Source organism: Panthera tigris, chromosome D2, assembly GCF_018350195.1.
Source record: "Panthera tigris isolate Pti1 chromosome D2, P.tigris_Pti1_mat1.1, whole genome shotgun sequence".
Lineage (NCBI taxonomy): Eukaryota > Metazoa > Chordata > Mammalia > Carnivora > Felidae > Panthera > Panthera tigris.
The window spans coordinates 22,175,759-22,191,675 of NC_056670.1; the positions used below are offsets into that span (position 1 = coordinate 22,175,759).

Genomic DNA, 15,917 nt, shown 5'->3' on the forward strand with positions numbered 1-15,917 from the left:
GAATGCAGCACATTAACTGAAAATAAAAGGAGAGCTATTATTATATCAAGTTTCTTCCAGCTCTAGAGTGTTAAGATTAGGGTAGGAGTAAAACTTTAATAATCAAACACCCAGATCCCCAGTATCCTCAATGATTCTGGCATCACTCTGATCCCAACATAAAAAAAAAAAAGTCAAAGTACAAACTTATTCAAGGTCCATTTTAGTGCCATTTTACTCACAGAGTAAATAGAATAATTTTATTAATCATTGAACTTGTGATGTTCATAACTGAGTCCCTGAAAAAAATGTTAAAGTCAATTGTTTTAAGACAAATGACTAAGAAACCTGTTCTGAAATACATGCTCAGAATTAGACACAAGCTATGGCCATGGGTTTGCACAAAGACACTGACCTGGCTTGCTGGAAGTGAAGAACAGAACACCCTGCTCACAGCTGGGCTCACCTACATAGAAAAGAGAAACACTTTATAAGACTTACTTCCGGCCAGAAGCACACGGACAACCACTAACATTTTCAACACATAATTTTCTGTCCCCCCACCCCCCAAAAGGGCAGAATCCGCTTTACTTTTGCCAAGTGCCAGTGTTAAAGTGGCATTTCTTTGGGTCAAATACATCCTGAAATAGCTAGGTTAACATTTTGTAGCATTTGTGAAAAATGTATTTCTGAGCATTTGGGGATGATACAAAAAAAGCTCTTGGCCCAAACCCACGGATGGGAACAAGGAAAACCTTACAGGCATTTTACCATACAGAAGTCATACACGTGGACACACTACTCTTCCTAAATAACATTTTTTGGCTATATTATCATAAATAAAAGACCATATGCTTCTAGGTTTTTCCTTTCAAGTTATATTTGTATAGTTTATAAGTTTATAACTTACAAAACTCGTCATTGGGTGAATGACATCAAATTATTTGTGTTTCTATTTTTACCTCTGTGATCACACACAGCACTACGTACTTATATTTGCACTACCTTCAAAATTTGGGATAAAAACAATCAATGGGCAAGGTCAGAAGAATACTGACCATGATTTTATTGTTTCCCAATAATCATTTCAAAGTCTTCCACACTGAGAGGAACTGGTTAAACCCCTTTCCCACTATATCTACATATGATCCAGGAATCTCAGAGGCAACCTCATATAATAATTGCCTGCTTACTCCACCTGCAGAGCTGTAGGCAGACATTATTTATACCGAAAATAACTCGTGTTTATTTTCTACCAACCAGTGACTCTTCTGCATCCACAAAGTTATTGGAAAGGAAATAGAATTCCAAATTTTAAAGAGTGTTTGTAAACAAACTTATCAATGTATGTTTAGAAAAGCCTGGAGCTTGTAGGAGGTCACACAAACACAGCCTATTGGCTATTTATATCTGCTGATAGTGAGAGGACTTTATACAAAGATTAAAACTACCAATAACAATATTTTCCTCAGTTTAGAGAGGATACACAGGCCAGTGTAAACTATACAGCATAGCCCTGGTTGAGGATGAGGGAGCCCCAAACTAGAGAAACCTCAAGTTGAGCATCTGGCTGGAGTCCAGCAGAACTGCATGAACAGAACAGGTTCGGGGGAGTTCAAAGTCAAGGCGACTCTTCTGGTCTTAACTTCCTGGATCTTCCTAGGCCTGGATGTCTTTGTATATATATTAACCTTCATGCAATTTTTCCCCCAGCAAATGTGTACAGTCAGCTCGAAAGGCACAGCTTGTGTGCTGACGTGCAAAGCCAAGTCAAAACCCTGCGCTTGGCGCTCCCTTCTAACTTTCTGGCTTGTCCAAGTCTAAATATTGACATTGCTCCTCAGTTGAGATGTTTGATTCTGCTGAGGATAGAAAAGGCTCAGCTAAAAGTAGGATCTAATGATATATTTTTACATAGTTGTGCCTTCTTTCCACGTCTCCCTCCTTCCTTCCTTCCTTCCTTCCTTCCTTCCTTCCTTCCTTCCTTCCTCTCTTTCTTTTCTTTCTTTAGAAAGGGTGTTGGATTCCCTTGTCTGCACATCTCCCCTTCCCCACCCTTCACGCCATTGTTCTCCCCGAAAGCTGAGCACACAGAAACAAGGTAAGGTGTTTTGCAAGCCCCTCATGGCAGCTCCTCCTGTTGTCACAGCAACTCACAACAGATTCCATAGACACGGGATTGGGGGTGGGGAGCGCCAAACTGTGGGCTGACCCGTCAACTCTCCAGGGGGTGCAAGCGCTAAAGGGACTAGCGATCCACCTTTTCAGGTCCTCCGGCTCCCCACCACTGTTCTTCGAAGGAAAAGAGCCCTGTCGTCGACGCGGCACCACCCCCTCCCTAGCGCCGCCAGCCTGCTAAGGGTGCCTGTTGTACATTTTCTCAGCTCCAAGAAGGGGTGCGGCTGTGCGGGCGCTCCTAGAAATCTCTTCGGCTTGCCTCTGCCGTGAGGGTTCCCGGCCTCGCAGAGAGGCGAGGGCGGCTCCCACAGCAGCTCGGTCCCACAACTCTCTCTCGTGACGCTGCGGGCCGCTTGGCGCGGCCCCGAGGCCCCCACCTGCCCCCCGCTGGGGCCCGGGCGGTGGGGAGGGGGGCCCCGCGGCGGCTGCTCCAAGAATAAGTTTCATACCATCGCGCACTCACGACACAGAACCTACCCAGAAGCCGAGCGAGACGCGAGCTCTCTCCGCCTTCAAGGGGTGGGGGGAGTAGGGGGGGGTCCCCGCCACTCAGCAGCAGCCACGACTGCGCGCGGTCGCGGGTGTGCGGGACCCCTGCGCGCCGCGTGCAGCCCGCCGCCCAACTTTGCACAAAGGCAGCATGGCACTGCCTCCCGGTTCGGGCTCGCCCGGCGCCGCGGCCGCTCTTCCCGGTCCGGGGGAGAGGGGCTCGCCCTATTGCCACCCCAGCCCTCCCCGCCTGCTTGTGCCCCCACCCCGCTCCCGGGCGGGCCAGCCTGGCGGAACCCAGCGGCCGGCCCCGAGCTCCGCCGCCGTGGCGGCCGCCGCTCGCACTGTGACGTTAGCAGCCTTCGCGGCTATTTATATCCACACGATTGGATTTCATTCATGAAACCAGGGCCTGGTGTGTCTGTGCGCTGGGGCGCCGGTGGCAAAGGTGCCTCAGCTTTACGCAGATCCGGGGGGGCCCGGGCTGGGAAGCGGGCTGCCCGGGACAAACAGGCGCAGAGCGGGGAGACCCCGACCCTTCTCCCACGCGGCAGGGAGGGTCGGGTCAGGGCGACCTGTGCCCCCTCTCTATTCCCCAGCGCCCCACCCACACCCCTACAACTGCTGGCCCTTTGTCCCAGGCTCTGGAAAAGTAAGTTGGGCCACTAACCGGCTGGGCAGCATGGCTTTCTTCCCCCTAGGAGCTGACCGGCCGCGGACTCCGAGGGAGGACATTGGCTTTTGTTTCAAAAGCGAGCCCAGCTGCTGACTAAGGACTGTGTTAGCCCAGCCTCCTCCTCTCCTGGGAGGTTGCACGTGCTGCCGGGCTCCCCCCTCTGGGTTACCTTCCTCTGTGACTTGGGGTCCCCGCAGGGGGCGTAAGCACGACTTGGCTGTCCCCTGAACCGAGGAAGGAGGGGGATTTACGACCTCCTACAAATGGCTGAGTGAGGAAGTGAAATTGGCGTCGGGCGCTCATGGGTTGTCAGCATTCTTGGAAGGCCAGGACAGTGCATTCCTCCTCATGAACTTTCCCCCCTCTTCTAGGCTGGCCGTGACCCCTGAGGACAGGACCAGGGGTAGTTTTCATGCATTCACATAACAAAAACTTACTGAGTGCTCACCCAGTGTCAGGTGCCCTGCGAAGCTCTAAGAGAGTGACAAGGAACACAGCCAGCTTTGTCCTGGCCCTCAAGGAGCTTTCAGTCAGTCAGTCTGCTAAAATTAGGGTGCCTTAAACCTCCTTAGTCCTGGCCTATAAAGAACTGGGGGATAAAGGTATTGATGTGTTCAGCTGCCTTAGGAATTTATTCATTTAATAAATCTAGATGGCTGTGTACCAAGGGGGATACAAAGATGGCAACAATGTGCCCTTAGTCCCCAAGGAGTTTTCAGGTACTGTGTTCCTAAGGTGTTGAAAGGCTAGGGAAAAGGGAGCCTTTTAAGGGCAACTGCTTTGTTCAAGCCATCCCCATTGAACTGTCTTTGGAAATGGAGTCATGGGTCCATAATCTTTGATATCCAGAAGAGAGAGAGGGTAGTGAAAAGTCAAACATGGGGATCTACTCTAAGAACTTCAAGACAGAGACCTGAGGAGGTGATCGTTTACTTGGCCCAAAACAGACCTCCCTTAGTCTATTTAAAAATGACCCTATTTTGAAAGGTTTAATCAATAGATTCTTTTCAGGAACACATTTCTTGGGAAAAGTTAATTAACCCTGTTCATTGCTGGCAATCAGTCCTTTTTATTGCAAGCTATTTCTCTTCAAACTGCCCTGGGGACTAAGAAATAGGGTAGAAATTCAAAAGAAACAGGAACCAACATGTATTGCAGCACTCATATGTGGTAGGTGATAGTCTAGGAGGTTTAAAGCAATTTTCTCAATTAATACAAATGATGAGGTGGGTGCTATTATCATCATAACAATTTTATATATGAGAAACTAAGGCATGCAGAAGTAGGTGTTTGTTTTTGTTTGTTTTTGTTTTTTAGATTTTGACAGCTGCATTTGCACCAGCGTTAGCCTGGCCAAGACCTTCTTTTATCATTAACTTGCTTTTTGACATCCTTTCTTTCATTTCCTAAATTATAAATTAAAAAAGAATTAAGCAGCATGCTTAAGCAGAAGCAAGTACTAGGACCAGAAAGATACCTATACAAAGATACCCATAACCACTTGACAGGCTACCTACCATTTGCCATCCACCCTCAGGGGACACAGAGGCTCACTTGGTCTTCCAGAAGATGCTTCTTATAATAGGAGCTAAATAACAAATAGTCATCATGGAACTACCCAGTTTGATGTCTAAATTTGAGGGAAACTGACAGGAAGAACTTTCAGGAAAATAAACTGGTGTAAATGGTAAATCAGATAAGGCAGAGGAAAAGTCACTGTTCCAGGAAGTCCTTTCAAACAAAAGCAGTGATCTGAGGAAGAGATTGCCATAATGGTGCTTTGTAGCCCCCAAATGTTACACAGAAAACCCGATTCTGTAAAAGTGGGAGAAAATGAGCAAAAAATACAGACTATATTATGCCAACAAGAGCGAAAAGGAACACAAAGAATCCCTTGAGTCACTGCTATGAGTGTATCCTCGTTCTTATTACCACAAAATAATTCACATTTAAATACTAAAATTGTTGCATGGTAATAAAATCAATACTATTAGCTTTTAATAAACATTCAAAATTGGTACTTAAGCTTAATTAAACCAACACTGTGTATTTAAACACTTTTGGAATTGCTTGAAAGCGGTGTAAAAACTTTTGACTAGCTTTTATGGTTAAATATTTACCAAAGTCATAGGATTAAAAAAAATTCCCACAAGCAAGAAACAGAACTGTTCATTATCACAAATGAACTTCCTCCTCCTACCTCTTTGTATTTGCATCCCCCCCAACATTAATCTGTCCTTCATCACCAGAGTTTTGCCACTGTGAGACTGTTAAATTAACCGGTAGCATACAGTTGACTTTTTTTTTTTTAATGAAGCATAATGCCCTTGAAGTTCATCCAGGGTGTTGCATGTATCACTAGCTCATTCCTTTTTATTACTAAATAAATTTCTATTGCATGGATGCATCAGAGTTTGTCCATCCATTTACCCACTGAAGGATGTTTGAGTAATTCTCAGTATTTTGCTGTTACCAATAACACTTCTGTAAACATTTGTATATAGACATTTGTATGAACATGCGTTTTTATTTCTTTGGGATGAATGCCAAAGGATACAATTGTTGGGTCATATGCTAAGACACTGTCAAACAGCGTTCCAGAGTACCATTTTACATTTCCACCACTAATGTTTGAGAGATCTAGTTTCTCCACATTCTCACCAGCCTTTGGTATTATCACAATTTTTTTAATTTCTTTTTTTAAGTTTATTTATTTGAGAGGGAGAGCATATGCACACATGCATAAGCAAAGGGCAGAGAGAGAGAGACAGAGAGAGAGAGAGAGAGAGACAGAGGCAGAGAGAGAATCCCAAGCAGGCTCCATACTGTGGAGCCCTATTGAGGGCTGGAACGTTAACCATGAGATCATGACCTGAGTCGAAGTTGGAAACTTAACCAACTGAACTACCCAGGCTCACTATTTTTTAAAAACTCACTTGTTCAGTAATTTTGTTGGGACAACACATTGTTTTAATTTTCATTTCCCAAATGTCTAATGATTTTGAACATCTTTTCTTGTTCTTTTTTGCCATCCATATCCCTTTTTGCTGAAATACCTGTTCATGTCTTTCGCTGATTTTATAATCGGAGTATTACTATTTTTAATTACTGAGTTTTAAGAGTTTTTCAAAAATATATTCTAGGATAATAGAATTTTCAAAGTGCAAATTAAATACTACCGCAAGACAATTCTAATTTCAATACCATCACTATTGTTCAACATTTCTGTTGCCATCAGTTTTATAGAGAACATTCTCAGACAGTTTCATGAAGTATTCTAAAGCACTTACATGAAACTTCTCTAGTGAGAGCCCTTTCAGGGTTTTATAAACCAGCATTTCAGCGGTGGGTAACAGCCTCAGAACGGCCAGCACCAGCGCACGGGGTTGCAGCCCAAGAGGCCGAGGCCCCGCTTCCGCGCAGGCGCAAACGCTCCTCCAGCGCCCAGGCCCAGCGAGGCAGCTGCCCCAGCCGTGGGCGCCCTGAGGAGGACCGCCTTGCGCGGTAGGCGTCATCCCCCTTGGACGTGGGGAGGGTGTCGTTGCTATTTGGAGAATAGTATCCTGGGTGGCGAGTTCCAGGTGTTCCAGAGAAATTTCATGGGCAAGTACTACCAAGTGTTGAGCATGTGGAAGGGAATGAACTCACCCATGTGTTTTTTTTTTTTTTAATTTTTTTAAACATTTATTTATTTTTGAGACAGGGAGAGACAGAGCATGAACAGGGGAGGGTCAGAGAGAGGGAGACACAGAATCCGAAACAGGCTCCAGGCTCTGAGCTGTCAGCACAGAGCCCGACGCGGGGCTCGAACTCACAGACCGCGAGATCATGACCTGAGCCGAAGCCGGCCGCTCAAGCGACTGAGCCACCCAGGCGCCCCTCACCCATGTTTTTAAGAACAGGTGCGTTTGGTAGAAAGATGCTAAAAAAAACAGCTGTTGGAGCAGATTCCTGGAGTTACACGGCAGCTCACATAACGGCCAACAACTCCGCTGCACTGTGAAAATGCTAGTGGCATAGTTGATCTACTGACCCACATTTTTGGGTTTTCTGGCTTTTAAAGAAACGTTTCTGGACTCCCGAACAGAATAGGGTCTCTGGGCCCTGGCCTCAAGCGGTGGTTTAATGGCGACTTGCTTGTACATCTTGCATGCTAGAAGAACCATGACTCTAGCCCCCGATGCCTGGCAGTGGGGTCGGTCTGGTCAGTGGGGTCCAAAAGGCTGGGTGCGGCTCTGGCTAATGATGACAGGCAGGTAAGATGGACCCTGGTGTGGGTCTCTTCACTAATGCCAAACATTGAAGGCTCAGAAAGGAAATGACCTGAGGCTTCTGGCATCTCTGTTTCTCCTGAAGGATTTTCTGTATTCAGGAATTCTAGTACTTCTTCTGCCAGAGTAGATACTTCTCCAAGGTGTCAGACTACTCCTAGGCCAGATGTTGTCCAGCATTCTGTAGGGAGGGTAGGGGCCCATCCCTAGCTTTCATGTAGTTGATACATCAGTGAGATGGAGACACCTGAGGTCAGTGAATCCTTTCTGTCCCATATACTACAGGCAGGTTTTGCATGAATCTGTATGTTCATAGCTTTTTCACTTGGATAAAAGTAAAAACCCTTAAGTCCAAGTAGCTAAGCTGTGTGTGTGTGTGTGTGTGTGTGTGTGTGTGTGTGTGTGTGTGTGTTTGACTACTTGGAAATTTATCTCAGGTGTTACTCAAACCAGTTCTTGAGATCTCTGAAGGTTCTACTTTCTGTTCACTGTTTTGGGGAAATCTTGTCTGTGGGAATCAACAGAAAGAGATGTCCTTTACCTAAAAACTACAAGTGGAAATGAACTCCTAGTCTTGGGTTTGTGGTCCAGTTATCACTGTTCATCCTGATTTAGTCTGTATGAGAAACTTAAAAAAAATTTTTTTAATGTTTATTTTTGAGAGAGAGAGAGAGAGACAGAGCACAAGCAGGGGAAGGGGGGAGAAAGAGAGACAGACAGACAAGAAGACACAGAATATGAAGCAGGCTCCAGGCTCTGAGCTGTCAGCACAGAGCCCATCACGGGGCTTGAACCCACAAACTACAAGATCATAACCTAAGCCGAAGTGGTAAGTTAACCGACTGAGCCACCCAGGTGCCCCTGAGAAACTTTTTTTTTTAAAGAGCCATTTAAGTATAGATAGATATAGAAAGTATAGGTAGATGGACAGACAGATGAATACATGAATACTTAAAATAATCTAGTGGATCCAATCTTGGAATTTTCATGATACCCTTTTAAAGATAGAAACATTAAATATTAGGTACTTTTTAGTTCTATGAAGGCAAACATGTTTTTCATATTGGAGTTCCTGTTTTACTGGGCACTAATGGATATAGGCTATGTGCTGGAAATTGACACAAAGGTATTCTTTTTTTTATAGCATGTTAAATATATTTGTGCAGGTTTGCATAAAAATCCTTTCTGTATGGGGTGCCTGGGTGGCTCAGTCTGTTGAGTGGCTGACTCTTGATTTCAGCTCAAGTTATGATCCCAGAGTTGTGGGATCAAGGCCTCTGTTTGGCTCAGCATTGAACATGGAGCCTGCTTGAGATTCTCTCTCTCTTCCTCTGCCCCTCTCCCCTGCTTGCACTTCTCTCCCTCTCTCTCTTTAAAATAATAATAATAAAAAATCCTTTATGGATCCGTTCATTAGGTTTTCTGTTGGCTTGGGGTGAGTCTGGCAAAAATGTGATTTTTGCAAGCTCCGCAAATCTAACTACATTTCTTCCTGCCCAAATCTCTCATACCAAGATGGTGTTCTGCTGGTCTAGCTCAGCATGTGTAAGAGGAGGTAAAAAATAGCTTTTGTGGTTATCTGCAGGTCTTTCTTTAGTATGGCATTATTAATTGGAAAATATATGTTATACCTTTAGAGAGAAGGAAAACACAACAATCTAATGCACAATGTGTGTATTTGATTTTTTTTAAGTATGATTTTTAAAGTAAAGGTATGATTCTTTCATAAAACTATGAAAACATGTATCATACCTCTAGTAAGCAGAAAAACACAACAGTCTAATGCACAATGTGTATCTTTGATTTTTTTAAAAGTAAATATGATAAAAAAATCTGCATGTGAAAAAAAATCTGCACATGAAAGGGGTATTTCTTTCAGGAATAAGCTATATTTCTAATATTAAAAATGTGTTAATGCTAGACTTAAGATTTACCTAGTGAAAAGTATATGACAATATTTATGTATCATAACATATTTAAGGCTATCTTGCCTGACCAACTGTTTCATACAAAAAATACCAAACTGTTTCTCTTCACGAAACGAGTGAAAACAACAACAACAACAACAACAACAACAAATCCCATCACCACCAAAACTCCAGAAAACCCAAACACACATAGTGTACTGGAAACAGTAGGGAAATATAATTGTATTTTGGCTATCCCATCAATGAGCCACATAATTCTGTGCTCATCCCTTAGTCCATTGTATCTCAAAGTTCCATATATAAAATGAGGAAAAGAAACATAACTTTATAGAAGTTGTTAAGAGGACTATATGAACAAATGTTTGTGGAAAGTGTAAATATGAAGCTCTGTACACACTGGTAAATGTAAAAATGGACTCATCATGAAGCCACTTAAAAGCACTGTGCAGCACAGAGTATCACTTGATTTGGGAATGCCAAAGATCAATCCTATAGGAACTATCTCATTCCCACAACTCATCTCTGAGTGCTGACTGTAAGTATTAGACATAATAGCTTCCACCAAACTCTCTCCATAAGGTAGAAAGTTTAATATTTGAGATTTGACTTTTTGCTCTGCCAGTGATTTGCAATTGCTGCATTTTCTCCCATCCATAGAAGTGAGCTAAACTACATTCAGAAACTAGAAAAATAAATGGACCACACAGACACACACAGCCCAATTCAGAAGAATAATTCCACCTATGTTCGTATCACATTTTTCTGCTTACCCAGCATCTCTAATATACATGTCACTTAATCTTCATGACAAGCTTGAGAATTATCTCAAATATGAGAGATGGGAATGAAGTTTCCTAGACAGTGACTTGCTCTCCGTTAGTACAGGGGGACCAGAATTCTAACCTGATCGTCTGGCCATGTGGAAGTAACTATTCTGAGGTAATCTAGTGCACAGTAGACTAACTTGTGTGCAGACACCACTACACAACTTACATATGGATACAGGGTTGTAAGAAACACAAGTGGCCTGGAAGCAGATCCACCAGTCAGCCCCTAGGAAGAAAGCTGAGTTGTGGAGGCTTTTCCTTCATTGGCATTTGCCCTCTTTTCATAATGATTCCTTATCTGAAAACACAGAGGAGCTGACTCCTGGCCCTGGAGACAAGAGCAGCTGTCTTTGTGCACACAACTGAGTCTCTCCTTAGTGCTGTAAATATTTATGTTTGCTGTAATATTTCACATGACCTCTAATGTACCACTTGGTCAACTCCCCTTTATGGACAAGTAGTTACCTGCATCACATGTGAGTGAGATAAGCAGTTAGACGTCAAGATCGATACTGAAGGAGCACAATCCCTTAGCCTGTAAACATAAGCTGATGAGTCCTGGGCTCAGGCACAGGTTCTCACTTCCCATCCTCCTGTCAGTCTTAGAAAACACTGAGGTTTTGCTGAAGGGCATGGCAGTGTCCTTGTGTTTCCATTCCTACAGAGCCTTGAACAGCAGGGTGGGCAAGAAGGCCCACATTGAATGGTTTTCAATAATGTTACATGAGAAAGCTTGTACCTTAGTTCTACCTTCTAACTACTCATATATACAGGCCACCTGTGTTACTTGTGAAAAAGCTGCAATTTTAAGGGAAAACTACCCTTCATGGTTTCATTTGTTCCACTGTAATCACGGCCAACATTACATTGGTCATTCGTGAAAAGGCACTATGAGGTTCTGAAAGTGTTTTGCAAAGATTGAAGTGTAAAAATAAAAAAATAAGGTACTAGTATGCACAAATAATAGTAGTAAACACCAAGATCACCACCAGACGTTTTAATCCATAATTATATTAGTATTCAGTAAGCACCTGCTATGTGTTGGGCATGGTGCTAAATGCTTTCACATTGACATAAAATCCTTACAGTGACTTTATGAGAGAGGTACCACTATCATCCCCATTTTATAGATGAAGAAACAGGACCAGAAAGGTCAAATCACTTGCCAGAGGTAAAATACCTATTTAAGTATTATTCGTTCTAAAGTTCATTTATTTTATTTTGAGAGAGAGAGAGAGAGAGAGAGAGAGAGCGCGCGCGAGCGTGTGTGAGCCTGAGAGGGGGAGGGGCAGAGAGAGAGGGAGACAGAGAATCCCAAGCAGGCAACTTGCTGTCAGCACGGGGCCCAACATGAGGTTTGATCTCAAGAACCATGAGATCATGAGATAAGCTGAAATCAAGAGTAAGCCATTTAACCAACGGAATCACCTAGGTGCCCTAAGTATTATTCATTTTAAAATAGGAACTCCTGATAAAGATTCTACTTACATATAATTAGCACTTCATATTTATGATTCCTTATTTATTCAAAGTAATGCTGTATATATGACAGTGTATGGCATTGCATTGTGTCATTGGACACTAATGGGCCACAGCGTCTCTTAAACTCTAATATCAAACTCAGGTAAACTACCTTAATACTTTGTATTTTAGAAACCTCTGGTAGGTTAAAGGTTAAGTAGAGTTGAAGGGTGCTCATTTTTATGGGACGACAATTTCAGGATTCCCAGGGTCCTTGACAAGATGGCCAATACCTGTGGGTCAGGTGTGGATGAGTGATATGGCCTCACCACCACCATGTCACAGAAAGCACATAATTCATGGAAAAATATACGATGCAATCCCCAGTCCATTTCTTGATATTTCTTGAAATTAAAATATTGCTCTACTTCCTAATGGAACAAGTGGCATACTATAATGGTTTCACCTTGTGCCAGCAATGTCAAGTTGATGAGATAAGAGGGGAAGGTTATGCAGGAAAAACCCAGCTCATTTTAACAGATGATGTGATTATGAAGTCCGATTTAAATATATGGGTAATACAGATAAGGCAGGGACTTAGGCTCCTAGTGAGCTTATCATTCTCAATTACCAAGTGAAGGGTATTTCTTGATTTTTAAATATCCACATCTATCTAGTGAGGGAATAAGTTGTATACGTAAGAACTCATTAGTTTGAAAGCGATGCTTCTTTCTTCCTCATTCTTGGCCAACCTGAAATCCCTGTTGAAGACGTGGCATCCCTTACTCCTTTCTCTGAGTCACACAGCACCTGAAGGGACAGTGGTATTTGTATGATGGGTACTAAATGCAAAACCCACAGGCAACAAAGCAGTACCTGAGTGTCTTCTTAGCAGTTTGCAATAGTCTAATCCAAACGATACCTCTTTTTAATAGTAAAGGTGATGTATCATCTGTGAATGGAAGTGGTTCTTCTGATTTCTATAGAACAAAAACTGTGCTCTTATAAGCACTACTGCTTGTACCGTGAGATTATTGCTGGGCTTGATGTTTTTTCTCAATAACACATTTGAGGTGACTAATGGATGAAAATAAGCATATACGTCCTGCACAATAGTTTATAAATAGAAACACTAGGCACACAAAAGACATACTGGTATTCTTTTTAAATTTGCACTCTTGCATACTATACAATAATGGGGGACTGAGACACTGGGAGATACTGAACCACCTTCTGACTGATGAAGGAAACATTAGCTTATATACAGTATAATTAAAGCTTTAAATTTATTTTAATTGTATTCTGTTTTATTGTGATTTTATTAAGCTTCATTACTAAAATGTAGCTAACTTAATTAGCAACTATATTTTGGTAAACTTAGCAACTATAATTTAGAACACTTGATTAACTAGTTCATCACCTTTTTTAAGCCCTACCAAATATGTGCACAATGATAAAGATAGCCTTGTTGGCTTGCAAGTTAGATAACAAGAACTTGAGATTGACAGTTATCAACTCCTTGTGGGAGAATTTCCTTGAGCAAGTCAAGTCACTTCTCTCAGGGCTCAGTTTCCTCATCTATAAAATCAAGCACTCACACTGGAGCATAAGAATTTATTTCAGTCTTGCGTTCCAGAGTGACTTCACTACTTGTGTTGGAATTATTATAAAAAGGCCAAATATAGTTGTTTCAAAAGTGTGTCATACTTTTGTTATTATGAAAGATTCAAGAAACATTCAGCAAGCATTGAATGAGTTCCTTGCATGTACTTATTACTAAATTAAGCTGAGTTCCTTTAATTACTCACTGATAGTCCTCATTTGGGTTGGGGTTAAAATACAGGACACCCAATTACATTTCAGTGTCTCATGCAATATTTGGGACATACTTATATTAAAAAATTATTGATTGTCTGAAATTCAAATGTAACTGGGTATCCCGTTCTTATTTTAATTAATTAATTTGCTATATCTGGCAATGTAATGGGTTGGAAAGGATAAGGAACAGGGAGAAAAATTGGATGGAAGGAAAGCAGACAAAAATATTTTTGGAATTATCAAATAGTGAATTTAATAGTAAATAGGAGATATATTAATCAAGTAGCTTTTCCCAATTCTCTTGGAGCAGTCCTGAGTGAAACTCTATTAATAAAGGGGAATAGACTTTGTTTATAAATGGTCAAGTAAGTTTGGGAAATACTTTGCATTTTGTCCTCTTCTTAAAGTTATATTTCTTATTGCAAGACTTCTCAGGATGTTTATATGTGACAGTAAATTATGCAATGATAAGAGGAAAATAGCCTTATGCTGAATAGCCCATATTTATTTGATGAGGAACCCTTCTTTTGATATTAGAATACCTATCAACAATCCAGTGTTCCACTGAATAATGCACTTCCTGAACATCAAAGTAAATAATAGAAAAACAGTGTACTGGTGGGGCATTCATTTCAAAGAACTTGATGTGGAGGCTTCCTTCTGATTGGGCAGACATGTGGGTCACTGTGGTCAATTATTCAAGGAATAGCTGTCCTGGGTTACCCCAAACCACAGATAATTGCCAGCTATCATTACATAGCACAAATACATTCATTTAAATTGCCAGTCCAGTATACACCAGCAGTGCTGATTATAAAGCAGTATAACTATTTAGGGTAATATAGAAGCACTGACACAGTATTAGAAAGCATTTTCTTAGTCTACATTTGTGGTCTATAACTTGTAGTCAGTGATAGATACTCAGGAGAGTCCAGTTTTTGATTGCATAAGAGATAGGAACCCACATGTGCACCAAGTTTGTTTGTTGTTTGGAAAAGAATTTTGCTGTTTTAACAATTAAGGTATGCTATTGTGGCTGATGACGTATCTTTCATTTAAACGTGTTATTAAATTAATAAAAATTTTTAGACATTAGTTTTCTCAACGGATACATCAAATTACTCTCATGTGGGATTCTACAAAAGTTTTAGTTGGGACTCATTTGTTTATAGGCTGACAGTGCTCTTCTGAATGACTTCAGCTGTTCCCAAACAGTTTGGTGCTGTGCTGTACCCACCACTAAGTGTTAGGAGTCAGCTCAGATTCCCTCCTCCTCCTGTCTTCCAAACCAACCTGAATCAAATGCTATATGGTACTGAGAATGATGCAGGTCCAAGTGAGTAAGTAATAGAAGGGAAGACAAAACACCACAAAGTTTTTGGATAATCACAAATTTAGTAATCCAGTTCTGAGTAACTGAAAGATTTTCTTAATAATTTGTCCAATGATAATAACACAACAATATTTATTGATTGCTTACTCCATGGCTACACACTGTTTAGTGGTTTGCATGTTTTATCTCATGTAATCCTCAAGGCAACCCTGTGAGGTACTTTTATCCTCTTGTTCAGGTGGGAAAGCTGAGGTATAGGGATGTCAGTCACTTGTGCAAGGTCACATCCCTAGAAAGACGACTTCAAGGATTAACACCCTAAGTCTAAATTCAATCCCAAATTCATACCTGTTATATAGTACTGCTGCAAAGTGGAAGGACTTACTGTGAGCAGATACCACTTGTGAGTGTATTTTCTGTGCTTTGCCAGAATAGACACAGATTTCACTGTTAATCGGATTAAAAAGTCAGTAATTGGATCCTCAAAACATGTGGTTAAAAGAGTCAGTGCAGGGAACAAAAAGGCTAATACCAAATTAAAGGAGGTGGAAAAGTCAAGCACCTCTAAGGAAGAAATCACAGGGAACTTGACTTGCTTCCATTTTTATATGTATAAAATCGAAGCTTGAACACATTTGGTTTCAAGCACAGTGTATTAAAAGAATGCTAATGCAATACTAAGTTTTCTGAAAAATGCTAAACTCTCATTTCTTTTAAAAACCAAAATTTCTGTCGCACCTGGGTGGCTCAGTTGGTTAAGCATGTGACTCTTGATTTCGGCTCAGGTCATGATCTCACAGTTCGTGAGATGGAGCTCTGCATGGGGTTCTGCCCTGAGAGCACAGAGCCTGATTGGGATCCTCTGTCTGCCCCTCCACCGCTGCTCTCACTTATTTGCTCTCTTTCTCAAAAATTAATTAATAAACTTTAGCCAAAAAAAACCCCTCCAAAAAATTC

At 41.8% G+C, this 15,917-nt stretch overlaps 1 protein-coding gene across 10 annotated transcripts in view; it reads right to left on the reverse strand.

The window, feature by feature from the left end:
• RHOBTB1 (Rho related BTB domain containing 1) overlaps positions 1–15,917 on the reverse strand; it is a 266,985-nt gene that overhangs the window by 63,464 nt on the left and 187,604 nt on the right. For 5 of the 10 annotated variants that reach the window (XM_042960308.1, XM_007095790.3, XM_042960309.1 and 2 more), the window contains one exon: positions 395–445. The gene's annotated coding sequence lies outside the window, so the exon portion shown is untranslated. Of the gene's footprint in view, positions 1–394; positions 446–2,239; positions 2,259–2,634; positions 2,953–3,316; positions 3,386–6,612; positions 6,781–15,917 lie in introns of those variants that run through there. The other 5 variants (XM_042960312.1, XM_007095791.3, XM_042960307.1 and 2 more) reach the window with 5 other exon arrangements.